Here is a 14,748-nt window from a genome sequence, read left to right on the forward strand (position 1 = left end):
TTTAAAATATGAACGTGTGAATTATTAGCCGTCGTCTACTATTCCTCTCACGGACCGGATTTCGTATTTAATTAGTGGCGGATAAAAGTTCTCCGAAAAATCCTAAATTTTTAAATTAAACATCTTTATTTATTTAGTCATTATTGTATAATTAACTGTTTGAAATTATAAATAAAAACTTAACTCAACTGTCTGCGCTCGATCCTGGGTAAAAATATAAAAAGTGTTAAATTTTAATAATTAGATCCTAAATATACTTTTAACAAACCTATAATTTATAAAACTCATTTTCGAATCACCGTTTATTTTAAAATCACATAAGTTCAAATTTAACTTGTTTAATATCTATCGAAACATAAAACGAATATTACAATCATATAATATTATTATTTTTTTAAAATATACTCTATATATATTTATATATATATATATATAGATTCATTTTAAATAACAACTTTATTATATCGTTTGTTATTTTACATATTCATTTCTAATATTCGAATCATATATTACTTCCAATTATATTTCAAATTAAAATATATATGTATCTATTTGCAATTAGCTGTTCGTGAATCGTCGGAAATGGTCGAAGGTCAATTGACTATATGAAACAGTTCAAAGTTTTTGATATTTCAACATTACAGACTTTGCTCATCGTGTCAAAAATATAATATCGTATCGAGAGTTTGGTTTAAAATTAGTCGAATTTTTCCGGGTCATGACAGAATGTGTACGGAGTATGTTATATTGAAGTGACTTTTTATATCATTATGGGATTTAAGTATGTTTCCTTGAGTTACTTGCAACCTATCAGTTCATACCATTTAACCTTTATAAGCTGACTTTTTAATTTTTGACCCATTTCAAATATTATATTTAGTACAGGTTGTGATGGTTTTTATCAACCAAAATATATTCAAGTCTGCACTAATCCATAAATTTGTTCGTTTTATATTTTACAGGTTTTGATATCACTCTGCATTGGTACCTTTGGTTATATTGTAAGTTAAGTTCTGTCCCCTTTCACCGCATCACACGAAGCGAACGATTCAAGTTCTTCCAGTTCTTCTGATGTTAGCTTTAACGACAAAGCTCCAATGTTTTGGTCTAAGTTTTCACACTTTGTTGTTTCAGGTATTGGAACCACATTGATTCCTTGGTGATGCACCCAAGCTAGTGATAGTTGAGCCGCGGTGCTACGGTATGCATTCTGATTTTTTTACGATATGACGATCCGTTCTTTAGAGCATGTTTTGCAGTACGGGGAACAGAATATCAGAAAAGCCGTTCCATTAGCTCTTGGTCTCCTATGCATTTCGAACCCAAAGGTCCATGTTTTGAAACTAATTAGCAAATACCTTTTGTTATATTTGACGATAGGATGTAGTGGACTGTGTAGTTGATGAAACTTTTTTTTATTGATTTTACAGGGTGGACTATATATAAAATACTGACATATGTGGGTCACTTACAAATTTAATTAGCTCGGGTTAAAATTGGCCAGTAATTTGAACTGATCTTTTGTTTGTGGACACCAGATAATAAAGCTTGAAAGTTAAAAAGCCACAACAGAGACACCTGATGCTTTTCAAACTGGAGCTCAAGCTATGAAAGCAATGCAAAAGGCTGTGTAAGTTCTAAATTCTATTATGGTGCACCACATGCACTAATTTGGTTGTGCATTATTGAACTTTTGCATTTATAATAGAGTCAAAGTGGGCGGGTTAGGTGATGATCTAAAGAATGTTTGGTTACAATTTTAAATCGGTTGAACTACGTCAAGTCGAGTAGACCTGATACATTTTCTGTCAGTAGTTACGTTTTTTTAATAGAAAATTGTGCATGTCAAATATAATATGCAAAAGTTTGCTAATTTCTATAACAATCTGTACTTTCAAATTGTTCACTTTTTAGTTTTTACATTAGTGATTTGTTTTGTATATCAGAGATAATTTTAACTTGAATCAACCCATCTATAAGTGGGTGGGTCGAAATGGGCCCACTAATCATAGTTGTTTTACCTTACAGTTCATTTATGTCTGTGGTTGGGAGATAGATTTCACTCACTTGGCCGAAAAATCATTTGTTGATATAGGAGACTATAATTCGATGACAAATTTCACAAGACAAATTTCATATTCTCTATAATTATAATCATGGCATCATTTTTCTGATCGATATGATATTTGATGATGCATTAATCGAAATATTTTTCTCACTTATGCATTATAGTTTGTTTTTGGAACAATATAAAACATGTTTTTGACCTTTATTTGTTGTTCAAAGTTTATTTTTTATAATAATTCAAACTATTATTTTTTGGTAATAGTTAAAACTATCTAAAAATAATAATAATTGTATCGTCTAATCATTTGTAAATCATAATCTATTCCTGATTAGTTTCATAAAAAAGCTCCGCGAATTCGTGGGTATTATTCAATAGCTTTATTATATGATTTCGTCTGTTAACTCGCAACCATTCAAATAATATCATATATTAGTTTACGGAGTTTCAAATTACTTCTTGATTAGTCTCATAAATAAGCCCTCGCGAATTCGCTGGCATTAAGCTAGTAATAATAATAATAATAATAATAATAATAATAATAATAATAATAATAATAATAATAATAATAATAATAATAATAATAATAATAATAATAATAATAATAATAATAATGTGACAACCCGGAAATTTTTGACCAAACTTAAACTTTATCTTTAAATGATTTAACGTTTCCGACACGATAAGCAAAGTCTGTAAAACCGAATCTCAAAAATTTTGAACAATTCAAGTACCCTTCGGTTGTTCTCAATGATTCGCGAACCATTACATGTAAATAGATACATATATATACTATAACTTGAAAACGTAACAAAGTTTTAATTGCATGATACCGTACATTAAACTTATTAGTTTATATATCTATTTGAATATATATGATTTCAAGTTATTTAGTAAACGATAGTAACATTCGATCGATATTTAGATAAGTTAACTAAAACGTTTAAGATGAACAAGTAAAACACTAATTTACTACAGTATTTTCGAATTACTACAGTACCCGAAAAGCTACAGTGTTTTCGAAAAACACTATTTGCTACAGTAAAACACTATTTGCTACAGTAAAAACGATTTTTGCTACATTGCTACAATGAAAACGACTTTGCTACAGTAAAACACTATTTACTACAGTAAACACTATTTGCTACAGTGTTGCAGTGAAAACGACTTTGCTACCGTAATAGCACTATTTGCTACAGTAAACACTATTGCTACAGTAACACTATTTGCTACAGTATTTTTATGTCGACGAACTAGCAAACAAAAGCGGATCAGGCGGCCATGCGATCGCATGGCAAAAGCACTGAAAACCCATGCGATCGCATGGGGTACTGTAGCAGGCCAGATACTATAAAAGCTCGAACTGGTTCAGCTTGTTTCTTCATTCTTTTTTTTACTCGTATCATTTAAATTATTTATTTTATTATTATTATTATTATTATTATTATTATTATTATTATTATTATTATTATTATTATTATTATTATTATTATTATTATTATTATTATTATTATTATTAATAATTGGTATTATACATAAAATACTACGACGAGGTTATGAGCGTGTCACTTTCAAAATGGGTTTTCGAGCGGGATAAAGCTAAGGAAATTATGGGTTATAACTATGGAGGTTATGGGTAATGTTCATGGGTAATATTCGCAAGTCAAACCTAGTGTTTATCATCTATGTTGTTTCTACGTACTTTTCTGAAATATTGAATCACAATATTGATACGTAAGCATTTATATTTTATCTTTTATAAATTAATAGTGTATACATGTCTAGTGCTCGAGTATATATATTTATACATGTTTGTATGCTAAATTTCTTCGTTAAACAGTTTATAATGAATCACGAATTAAATACATATATTACTGGTAAAAGGTATATGATATACATGTTTTCGGAAAGCTGGCGAAAAATCAATAACTTTTCATTTAGACACCGAATAGTTTCGATGAACGGATTAAAAGATATGATCAACTGAATTATGATTGACGTTAATTGAAATTGCTTTTGAATCTGCAATTAAGATTTAAACAGCTTGTTTACGAGATTGATAAAATGGATTTTTGAATATTACCAACCGAGTAAATGAATCCTTATATAAGGCACGTCTTGTTTTGTTGAACTATTGTTAAAATTGACTTTTTGAAACGACTTTGGATAACTTTTGTATGTAGATCTCGAGCATTAGGATTGTGATACACTATGACCTGACCTAGACCAACATATGTTCTCTAGGTTGAGATCTACGATTATTTGATATTCCGAGTTTCGGTCACATTACGATGAACAACTATATGTGCTGCTAAGGTGAGTTTCATATGATCCCTTTTTAATTGCTTTTGCAATATATATTTTTGGGCTGAGAATACATGCAATTTATTTTAAACGCAATGGATACAAGTACATACTTAATTCTACACTGAGTTTAAACCGAAAATCCCTTAGCTTTGGTAACTAGTAACTGCCAGTACATAGGATGTGGACTGGTGGGCGCGAATAACAGTATATGGATCCATAGGGCTTGACATCCCCGTCCGAGCCAGAGCGCTAGCCTTTTAACGGACGTGTGTTATTTAAGTTTAGGACACGTTGGTTTGCGTGTATTAAAACGAATGGGGTATTTATCATTATAACGTTAAAGCTTAGTTACCAGGGTGCTCTGTTATGTAGAATCTATTGATAAACGTTTCTGGAGGAAACAACTGAAATCTTGTGAGCCACTTTTATATACAGATTATGCGAAACACTAAAACTATGAACTCACCAACCTTTGTGTTGACACTTGTTAGCATGTTTATTCTCAGGTTCCCTAGAAGTCTTCCGCTGTTTGCTTACATGTTATACAAGCTATGTGCATGGAGTCTTGCATGCTTTATTCAAAAAAAACGTTGCATTCACAAAACCATCATCATGTATCTATTTTGACTGCATTGTCAACGGAAGAATTATTGTAAACTATTATTTACGGTGATTGTCTATATGTAGAAATCATCAGATGTCGAAAACCTTGGAATTAAATATTCATTTATGGTATGCCTTTTCAAAAGAATGCAATGTTTACAAAACGTATCATATAGAGGTCAAATACCTCGCAATGAAATCAATGAATGACGTGTTTGTCCATATGGATTTGGAGCGATCGTCACAAATAATAATAATAATAATAATAATAATAATAATAATAATAATAATAATAATAATAATAATAATAATAATAATAATAATAATAATAATGTTTCATTATTATTTTTTTAACTAACTTAATTATTTTATTTATTTTGTAACTGAAAATAACAATATTATATTCTAGAAAATTGAACACATTGAACCCACTCATCCACTATTTTCACTACAAAGTTCCAGCAATATGATTTCAAGTTAACACGTCACCATTCACATTGCTCTTATTAAAAGGTATGCACACATTATATGAGGGCCGAAATTCGACATAACATATATGGAGTAATTAAAATAATGTCGTATTCTGTTTACATGATCTTATATGTCGTATTCTGTTTACAAACTCACAGACTTATAAATATGTTTGTTAGTGTTGCAGATATGATTAAGTTATTTTACAGACATAAAAATAAACAGTGTTCACTATTCAGCATACGACCTTTATGGCACATTTTCTCTAATAATACCCTTTAATGTTACATACATGTCACTGATCTTTAAATAAACATTGATCAACTTTCTCATCTTATTAAATTTAAACATAGCTTAAGAATCCCATTCCCGTGTTTCATAATAAAAGCTACTATATTTTATTAACTCGAGATCTCTAAAAATATGATTCCTTCTATGTTGGAAAACATAATATAATTAATACAGTATTATTTCCATTTCGAATACTTGTAATCACGTTGTTTGTTTGTTAGTGGATGATTAACCGTTACAAGAGGTTATGTTACTATATTCATTATGTTATGATTTGATTATAAACATTTGCTTTACCAATTTCATAATTGATCTTCTTTCACTTTCTGTGGTGATACTATTCCCAATATGGTTGTCATCCACACTATCAAACTCGAGTTAATTGCATGAATATTCTCTTTTTATTTGGTGATCACCCATTTTTGAATCATTGTTTCTTGTCCACTCGTTAACACGATAGTGCTATTGACATTTAGCGTTGTGGACCAAGAGATCAAGACCACACCCACTTTCTTCCACGCATTTTGGATTGAAACAATGAACCACTCTAGTGGACTTTCACCAAAAAAGGCCCATTCTCTTAATGTCGAACCTTCACCATAAACCTCAGTTTATTATAGTTGACAAAAGAAGACGACTTAGACAACGCGTCAACGAGTAACTTTCGCCTATACAAGTCAAATCTGCTGGTTGACATATCCGATTATCCTCAATATCATTAGCAATTATTCTGCTTTATAAGTTTGCAAAAATCAACTTTGTTCATTGTTGAGATCTCAAGGCCAGAAATAATTGCTCTTATTTGCAAGAACCAAGTTCATTGAAGCCGTAAATTGTGAACTCGGGATCACTTTCAAGTATTTACAGTGATATTTCTTTTACACCTAACATGTAGCAATTTCTGAAGCATTCATCTTGCATAATACCAGCAACAATAAAAGACGGTCAATATTTAGTTTGTATCTCATCTTAATAGCCAAGTCTCATAGTTCGTTAATATAATCGGCCACCAATAATGTCAATACTTTGTATATGTATGCTAAGCACATGTGCAACTCATTGTTAAAAAGACAACTAACACACCCCAACACAAATTTTTCACAAAAATATAGATAATGTCCACGTCTAGACTTGAACTCGCAACCTCATGATTAAAAGAGCATTTTGAAACCACTAAATCAATGACCTCTGGCGCAGGTGAAACTCATTTACTAAAGATTCAAGTCAAACTGTGCAATTTTCATTGTAAAAGATTAAAGACAAACAATGTTGTGGCTTATTAACAGACAAGAAAAGTAATAATGAAAATATTTTCTCTACATACGTGATTTCAATAATTTATTCTTCTATCGTAAATCATAATTCAACTTTTGATTATGTTTATGTTGTGAAACTAAGAAAGTGTATAACCATTTGTCATGGTTGAAATGAGTAAAACATCATGTAAAAGCGTTGTCTCAACAAAATCGAACAGTTACAATCAAAAGATAAGATTCCATGGCCAGTGGCCACACTAATTCACTAAGGATCATCATTAAGAATTATTCAAAACATGAATCACCACCTCTGTATCTCCATTTAGTGGTGTGCCTTGGCTGCAGCTTTTCTTTGCGAGTTAGCCTTTGCCTGAAAAACATGTGCATTACAGTCAATATGAATTGTCATAACTCACAAGACACACAAGTGGAAATACGCTCCAGTATTAATAAAATAAAGTAAAAGTAAATCGGTTAAGTTTTATAAATAAGGCCACAACTACAAATGGGATTTTCACCCCAATTTAACATATGAATTTCTAAATAGGTCAACTCAGGATACGTATTATCTACGCAGATCAGACACATTATAGCTATAGAGCTTGAAGAAAACAAGTAAAATGGGTCAAAAGTAGCCCAAAGTGTAGTTCTACACAATTATGCACACCAACCGTCAAACCCAGCCCAGTCCCTTTTGACTCATAACAAAAATGACATGTTCTGTATGCTACCAAACCCATTTTTCACCTTTAGCTACAACATACGGTGGATGCAAGAATAATTGGGCTTGCGAGATGAAAACATGATAGTGACTTAAAAGTAAGAACAAATGCACTGGTATATAACTGCACGTACATACAAGTTATCCTAGTCTTGCTCAGTACCGTCCAAATTACGACTAAAGAAACTTGTTTTGTAGCCTCAGTTTGCCTTTGTCCCCACCCAATAGTGAGCATAAAAGTTTTACTTCACATTTAGCCATTATTAAATATTCTTATCTTTCAAACCGTCTCTCTAACATTCCTAAGACCATCACTACCACCCCCTTGTGACTAATCTTACAATTCAAAACCTCTTTAAATAGCAGAAACCATATCCATTGTGTCCCCCATCATACACCAAACGACCTACAACCACAAAGCACCTAATAACATCATCCGCAATGGGGTTAAGGATACCACTAATTCATAGGGCTTAGAGAAAAAATTTAGTTTCTGGGCAGTATATAGAGTCCATCTGTCCAAAGTAACAATTGACAACAGTTCACCTAAACAAAAGCATAAGAATCCCTATCTTTATTGGAACATATAAAAAATACAGCAAGCACGTACATATGGCCATTCAGATTGTTTAAAACAATAAAAAAGAAAAGAACCACAAACAAAGCATGACAGAAGCAAGATAACAAGTTAATAGACATACACCCGAGTAGGGGAGTATTATGCATTAACATACTCCATGGACTTTTCAACAATTATTTAACATGAAGCGCCAGCATCTTTTTAGAGTTATCCGATGAAAGATAGTCTAAGCTTCTACAACACAAACTTTGACCTACTATGGAAAGTACTACTTAAGTCGATATATTAATTTTTAACATAGCAACGTTCTCCAATATGATAGCATCCACAAACATAACATAGAATTTCACTATGATGAATTCCAATGGTTAAGAGTCACAAGCAACATTAATGCTTTACCGGTAAGTAAGACTATATTTACACATAGTCCAGTCAACATTCAAACAAACGTAAATCAGCTAGATTTGAAAAGAACTCATGATTTAGGCATCAAACTTTGAAAGCATGTTGTACGCGCGACATTCCAGATATAATAAATGAAGGACCATTACACAAGATTTTCATCGATATTTACTTTTAGTTTGTTACTTCAAATAATAGGACTGTATGGTTTCATTCAAATAACACACTCACACACAAAGGCTGAACGTTACATAGATGCCCAAGAACAAAGATTTATAAGAACATAATTCATATAGGACATACACATAGATTAACATGTAAAAACAGTACTGCACCTGAAGGTATTTGAGCTTAAGACTTCCATAAACAACTCCAACGGAGAAGGCAGACACACGAGCTACCTACAATTACCAAATACATAAAACATATCAATATGGCACAACAAAAAGATAAGACACACAAATATACAAGTATACATGTAACACGCCAACTTTAGACATAAAAAATTGATTTTACGCTTTCTAATTTCAGATAGCACTAAGAAAATATCATACAAAATACAAACAAATCATACACACACATGAGACCTTCACTTTTATATTTCTCAAAAATGCGTAGAAAAACAGATATACTCTAGATGCATTGTGCATGTACACTCGTTTTTTCGACATACGACTGTGAATTAGTGAAGCTTGTTAACTATGTGCGTGTATCGGTGTATGATTTATCTTACCAGCTATGTATATGTAACATCATATAATTTCTCATGAACAGCAAAACCCAACCCTAATTGCGCAATAAGCTATTTGACTAACATATCATCCAAACTATTAACAACTGATTGAACATCGCATACTAAGAATCTAACATATCAATAGAATCAATCAATTTACTCATAAACAAAAGAATCAATGAATTAAAATCGATAAAACCGAGATTATTACCAGAGCGAGTGTGCTGGTGCCGGAGTAAGGACCGGGAGGAGGTATCGGCGCCATCGGAATAAAAATGTGTTGACCGGCGAATTGAATAAAAAGGAGAGCAAATACGTCCCTAGATCTGAATATGTAGAGACCCTAAATTTTGTTCTGTTTTAGGGGTTTTCTTTTGTTGACGAAAAAAAAAAAAAAAGATTGTAATGGTCTAAGGTCCTGCGCACTGTAAAACAAAGTAATGGGCCATGCACTAAGCGAGAAAAAAGATTTATTGGGCCTGGACCCAACTATTTACGGAGTAATTATGATGGATGGGGGAAATTGGTCATCGTGCCTCTATTTTCGAAAAATTTTAACAGTATGCCCTAAAAAAATTGAAATTGCAAGATGCCCGCTGTCTACGCATGTGTACGTGAATATTTCTTACACACGCATCACGTACAGGATTGCATGCATCATGCGTGACGCATGGAGAGAGAACATTTCTTCAATTTCAAATTTTTAAGGGGTTAAACACTTCAAAAATTGGGGTCATATTGATCAATTTTTCATTTTGATTTGTGGCGAACTAGTAGAGTTTTTCAAAGTATCCGTCATAGGCCCGCCTCTGTCTGTCATCGCGAATAACCCGTTCGCCCTCACTTGTTCCTGCTCCGTCCGTGATGTTCAAGCACATTTTAAGACGAGTGTTTTAGAGGACATGTGAATTAATAATTATGCAACATCAATAGTTGTAAATTCGTTTATTTAATAAATAATAAATTAAGTGGGTCTCAGTTTTTTATAGGAAGTGTGTGATCGACTCTAAATCTGTCTCCATTTTATTCTAAAGAGGAAGTGATCAAATGACGGTGTTATACAAATTCGTCTTCAAAAGAAAATGTGTGATGATTTAAAGTCACATGATTTTTTTCTTTTACATTTTTTCCTCCGCACTTAATTAGTTCACCTAGTTATATAAACTTAAAAATGTTGCAAGACTTATATTTAAGTATACTACACAATCTCAATATTAATGTGTTATCTTGTGTTTAGATGTTTATTTATTTATTTATGGGTGATATAATAAAAAAGTTGTAAAAAGATTATTATATTTATAGAATATAAATATCATAATTAATGTATTATATAATATAAATATAAATATATAATATAATATTATAAATAAATACTTGCAAATGATTAAAAAGGTATTGATTATCATGAGTTTAGTTTCATCTTAACCAATTTATGATTGAGCGTGCCTTTAAGTTTAAAAGAGTTAATTATACAATTAGTCCTTTTGGTTTACTCAATATTATACCGGTAGTCCTTTTCTTATGATTATACCGGTAGTCTTTGTGGTTTGATAAAGGTACGGCGTTGGTCCTAAATCTAACGTCATGTAAATAGTTAACGAGATAAATTAACTACGGTTAAATTTAAGACCAGTCCGTGCATTTATCAAACCTAAATGGACTATTTTTTTTTTTAAAGAGACTAGTTTTCTTCATATTTATCATTTCAAAATTATAAACCCTAATTCTATAAACCTTATCTTCATCATTCCAATTACACAAACCCTAATTTAATAAACATTCATCTTCAATTCATATCTTAATTATCATCACTGAATCATTCATTTAAATTTAGACAAATTTTCTAAATCTAGTGATTGTTAATAATATAGAGATATTGTTATTGTGTAATAAACCGATCTTAACATATAAAAATCTCCTCTTTTCTATGTATACATTTGTACTTGGGACGGTGTAACAAGAATAAACTAAAATAAACATTTTAAGGAGTGAAGTATCATGAGATATTGAAATACGGGGACAATCTTGACCATCTAGTTTACCAAATATAATGAACCTGTTATATTAGAATTTGGCTGAGCCAGGTGCTCGTGGGGAAGATATCGTGTCTCGAATGTTATCTATTCCAGTTGCAAATTGAACAAGAATCTCAAAACCTAACCCAAAATCTACATGTGGAACTGAATTAATACAAGCTGAATGAAAACTAATATGTTAAACAAAATACGATGCCTTTATGTTTATGTTTTGACTTTGAACTTCTAATGAGTCACTCGCATAACCTTGAATTGACAAGAATTCTTTTCAACATAAATAATCTGGGAACTATATTAGTAACTAAGTTGTAACAGATACCAACTGATAGTAGTTTTAAATGAATGTTTAAGTAATTAATTGTTATTGTGATGATGAAGATGGAGGTTTATAAAATTAGAGTTAATGTAATTGGGATGATGAAGATGAAGGTTAATAAAATTAGAATTAATAATTATGAGATGATGAAGATGAATGTGAAAAAAAAAAACAGAAAACTGGTCCTTTTCTCTTCAAAATTATACCAGTAGTCCATTTGGTTTGATAAATGCACGAGGCTGATCCAAAACTTAACGCCAACTAATTTGTCTCGTTAACCATCTACACGGCGTTAGGTTTAGGATCAAAACCATGCATTTATCAAACCATAGGGACTACCAGTATAACTGTAAAAAGAAAAGAATCATCGATATAATTTTGTATAAACTATAGGGACCAATGGTATAAGTAACAGTTTAGATAAATAATCTATCTATATATATAAAAGTGTAACAACCCCAAAACGTAATACGAGAAAACACGACTTTTTTTTTTTTTAAAACAACAACATCATTTAGCCAGACCAAATGCGCGGTGCGCATTTGAGTGCGCGGCGCGGTTTACTACATCGAACAGAAACATAACTTGAGCTCGGAAACAACTACCTGCACTTGACCACTTGCGCGACGCGCAAGGGTGTGCGCTTCGCGCTTTTGTACACAAAAGTAGCTGTCCCATTTTGACTCACATGCACATGTCTAATTTTCTCAAACACAAATCCTTTAGGAAACCGATTCGATAACTCATACAATCAAACGGTTTAATTTCTTCCCAAATATATATTTAAACGAGTTAGGACTCAATAACCCAACCCGATACCAATAGCATAATCCCGAGGACCACCAAGTCCCCAATCCGCATACAAATATCCAAAAGCTACCCCATCGAGCCCAAGCGCTCCTACGCGTCTAGTCTAACAACTAGCTAGCTTCACAATACCTGTAAAAAGGTGAACAACGAGAGGGTAAGCTATGAAATCTTAGTGAATGCAATAATTATACATATACATATATAATGTACCTACTTGCATACACTTACTCACATGCCGCATACATGCTAACAATATAATTAGCAAACCATCTCAAGTATAAAGCTAATAACCTCCAATATCGCAAGCTAGCATAACCACTAGCATATACTCAAACAATATGATATGCTACACTACAACACATACAAAAACCATATGGTTAACCATAAACGCGTCATGGTGCTACCGGCTCCGTGGTTCGCACCATACGCAATGCTATGACGCTACCGGCTCCGTGGTTCACGTCACTACGCATTTGAGTCATACCCTTTTATAGTGCTACCAGCTCCGTGGTTCACACTTCGGTGCTACAGGTTCCGTGGTTCACACCTCATTTTATAGTGCTACCGGCTCCATGGTTCACACTTTGATGCTACCGGCTCCGTGGTTCACATCACAACTCGAGTCATACTCTTTTATAGTGCTACCGGCTCCGTGGTTCACACTTTAACGACTCATACTATAGTGCTACCGGCTCCGTGGTTCACACTACAACACACGTACCATGATGCTACCGGCTCCGTGGTTCACATCATAGCACACTCGCACATACTATGGCACTACCGGCTCCGTGGTTCATACCATAGCACACAAATAAATACACTATATACATACTGTGATGACCCGAAAAATTTCGACTTATTTAAACCAATTCTCTATATGATTTAATATTTTCGACAAGATAAGCAATGAATTTTGACAAGTTTTAAAACTTTTGAAAATGATTTTTTATATAACGGTTGACCACTCTGTTTGTCCAACGATTCACGAACGTCATAACATGTATTATATACATATTTTAATAAATATAAGAGTTTTCGATATATACGGAATCATGCGAATAATATTTATATACGAAATGATTAAAAATTTACTATTAAACGATGCTATTTCAAATTAAAAATTTTACGTATTAAGTCATTTTATTTTTATGATATAATTTTTGCATTTTTTTTTTTAAGAAACGAAGTTAAATTAATAATGTACAATTTATAAAGCACAACGTACAACGTGTAGCTTAAATAGTTGAATTTAAATTAATTTATTTACTATTCACATGAAAACGACATGATAGAAATTATTAATTATAAGTTACATAGAATACTCCTGAAGTATTTAATAAATACGACTTTTTAAAATTTTAAATTTGATTTACGTATTATATTAATATGTCGACACGCTAGTGAACAAACAAGATGTGAGCTGGAAAATGATGCCATGCGATCGCATGGCAAAATGCCCATAAGCCCATGCGATCGCATGGGCAGGTGGGACAGGTCTGGTCCTATAAATATCGAACGTTTCTGTTTTTCTGTATCCATCTATCTCGCATCTATCTCTCAATATATATTATATTTATATTTATTATTATTATTATTATTATTATTATTATTATTATTATTATTATTATTATTATTATTATTATTATTATTAAGATTAATATTATTATTAATCTTAATATTATTAATAGTATTATTATTAATTAGTATTATACATAAAATACTACGACGAGGTCATGAGCGTGTCACTTTCAAAATATGTTTTCGAGCGGCATAGAGCTAAGGAAATTATGGGTTATTGCCAAGGAGGTTATGGGTAATGTTCGGGGGTATATTTATGAATCAAACCTAGTATTTATCATCTCCGTTACGTCTACGTACTTTCCTACAATTTTGAATCTCAATATTGATACGTAAGCACTCATATTTTATCTTTTATATATTAATTGTGTATCCATGTCTAGTGCTCGAGTATATATATTTATACATACGTGTATGCTAAATTTTATCGTTAAACAGTTTATAATGAATCACGAATTAAATACATATATTACTGGTAAAAGGTATATGATATACATGTTTTTGAAAAGCTGGCAAAAAATCAATAACTTTTCATTTAGGAATCGCGTAATTTCGATGAACGAATTAAAAGATATGGAC

At 31.8% G+C, this 14,748-nt stretch overlaps 1 long non-coding RNA gene across 1 annotated transcript; it reads right to left on the reverse strand.

Moving 5' to 3' along the window:
* Positions 1-7,139: 7,139 nt before the first annotated feature.
* Positions 7,140-9,791, reverse strand: LOC139855500 (uncharacterized). Its single transcript, XR_011761471.1, has 3 exons — positions 9,641-9,791; positions 9,032-9,097; positions 7,140-7,363 (listed from the first exon to the last, which is right to left on the reverse strand). It is a non-coding gene; the product is annotated as an uncharacterized lncRNA (long non-coding RNA).
* Between the last annotated feature and the right edge of the window lie 4,957 nt (positions 9,792-14,748).

The sequence above is a fragment of the Rutidosis leptorrhynchoides genome, chromosome 1 (genome assembly GCF_046630445.1).
Source record: "Rutidosis leptorrhynchoides isolate AG116_Rl617_1_P2 chromosome 1, CSIRO_AGI_Rlap_v1, whole genome shotgun sequence".
NCBI classification, from domain to species: domain Eukaryota; kingdom Viridiplantae; phylum Streptophyta; class Magnoliopsida; order Asterales; family Asteraceae; genus Rutidosis; species Rutidosis leptorrhynchoides.